The sequence below is a fragment of the Gouania willdenowi genome, chromosome 19, assembly GCF_900634775.1.
Source record: "Gouania willdenowi chromosome 19, fGouWil2.1, whole genome shotgun sequence".
NCBI lineage: Eukaryota > Metazoa > Chordata > Actinopteri > Blenniiformes > Gobiesocidae > Gouania > Gouania willdenowi.
In genome coordinates, this window is record NC_041062.1 from 18,005,028 (window position 1) to 18,007,691 (window position 2,664).

The following is a 2,664-nucleotide window of genomic DNA, read 5'->3' on the forward strand; positions in this document are numbered from 1 at the left end:
GCCCCAGTGGTCGCCCACCGTCTCGTTGTGGCCCCAGTGGTCGCCCACCGTCTCGTTGTGGCCCCAGTGGTCGCCCACCGTCTCGTTGTGGCCCCAGTGGTCGCCCACCGTCTCGTTGTGGCCCCAGTGGTCGCCCACCGTCTCGTTGTGGCCCCAGTGGTCGCCCACCGTCTCGTTGTGGCTGGTGGTGTTGGGCGTTACATGGTGAGGGATGGATACAACAATCTTCTCCGTTTGAATCTTCTGTAGGGTTTGCTCTGGTCCTTTAACAATCTGAACTTGTCCAACTGAAGCCTTAACTTCCACTTCATTGGTTTCCATTTGAACTGAAGGAATTAAAACAAGGTTAACATCGACTTCATATCAAATAAAAAAAAAAAAGGGATGTCATTTTAGCTTAATAATTGCAGTGCTTAGTCCTATTAGCTTACCTTCTTTAGCATTCTGCTGCAACTCAGATTCCAATGACTGGAGAAGCTTGATGGTGTTCGATATTGAAGTATCATTGTCAGAAAGATCTAAATGGGAGAAAGTGTCATTAAAACAAAAATCTCCTCCTTAAACTCACCCCTCCATCATTTCTACCTCTCTGGTTTCTTAGCAACCCTTCATCTTGTCTTGCATTTTCTCTACCATAAGGCAAACAATAGCCTGTTGAACAGGAAAAAAAGTTACCTAAACTGTAAACATGCATTTCAATTCATTCCTGTGAGTTTAATTTTATATCATGAAAAACCACAAATCCAATACTCAACCTTTGGCGAGCCAAACAGTCAGCACACAAAGAAGCAGGGTTCTAGCAGCTTCCATTGTTTCACTGATGACTGAAGGTGTGGCACACATGGGTCTTTATAGAGCTCACAGGCAGGTGACACAGCTGTGGTTCATTATCTAGATTAGGGTCCACTCAGAGGAGAAAAATATGAAGAATATTCAGAGAACTGCCTGAACAGTGAATTCAACCTGTAACAACCACTAAATGAAGATACTTGGGAACTTTTCATCCTTGGAATGTTAATGTTGGATATCTTGAAAGTTTACCATCAACATGATCATTAGTTGTAAAATCCATAATAAGTTAAATAAAACTTTACTAATATATATATATATATATATATATATATATATATATATATATATATATATATATATATATATATATATATATATATATATATATAAATATATATATTTATATATATAATGCTAATATAACCTTTATCATAGCATGGATATATCATATTACTATTATAATTAAGACCTTCGAAGATGACGCTACAACGTAAAAAGATACAAAATGTTGGTAGTTTGACCTTGTTTCTGTTAGGCAGGTCCCTTAGTTTTATAGTTAACATTTTCAATTTTAAAAAAATGTGAAACTCAAAGCTGCTCTGGGTTTAATTGAGCATTTACATTTTTTTGTTTTTTAATGATTTACAAAATGTATTTATTAAGAGTGCTCAATTCTCCATGTGTTCATTAAGTGTCACAGATTTAAATTGTTTTCATGTACCAGTATTTAAAAAAAAAAAGATATGGGATTTGCTGGTTTAAAAACCCTGTCTTATTATTTAAGGGACATTTGTTTTTCTTTTTTACATTTACTTTTTCTTTTAAAGTACATTTAGTAGCATGCATTTTTATTTTACTCAAGTAAGGGAGCGACTTCAATACTTTGACATTTCACAGTGTCATTTTTTTTTTTTTTTTTCAAGTATCTATACTTTCACTTGAATGCTGAAAACTAGTACTTTTGCCACTTCTGGTTTTAGTGCACACTGTTTGTGAAATGAACCGCTCAGGATTGTGGGTAGGCAGCAGACACTTAAACAACATTTCTTCTCAGTTTGTTCTGAAGCTCCAGAGGCGGGAAGCAGAGACCTCTACTGGTAGAAAAGTAAATTACACATACAATAGTCCAGTCAGTGGTTCTCCAAGGTACTCAATTTCTCTTATTTCTAAAACCAAGTACCCCCTTTGTTGGACTAGAACGTTTTGTTCAGAATACAATAATAAACAACTACATAATATAATGATGGAATGAATGAGTAATAAAAACACTAACTTTGGAAATAAGTGCAAAAAAACAGTTTTAAGTACCTCCTGAATGGGTTTATTTTTATAGTTTTTATCATTTCCGGTCATTTCCCTCCTGGTGTGGGACCAAGACGGATATTTGTATTTTAAGTTCATGTTCTAAAGAAGATTATTTTCATTATTATTATTATGATTATCATCATTAAATAAGTTAAATGAGTTGTGTAATATATCTCTATAGATACATATTGCATGTACAGTATGTGTATATGTGTGTATAGTGGATGACTTGTAAGGAAAAGCAGGATTATCAGATTGATTATCATTTATATTCATATTCATCAGTGTTATAGTTGCTCTCAAAAGCCTCTCTTGTTTCTGTAATACTGTACATATTCCATGTTGTCACCAATAAAATGAACATTTTCAAAGAGCCTATAGGATTTTGTTATATTCAATTTAGATATTTTAACACGATGATATGCCCATTTTGTTTAAATCAACAGAAATTAAATTTATAAATAAATATCAAATTCAGCATTTCTCCTATATTTAATGACTGAAAGCAATGTTTACCGTGTAAAACATGTTTTTACATATTCTTGAAACCATTAGTACACATTATAA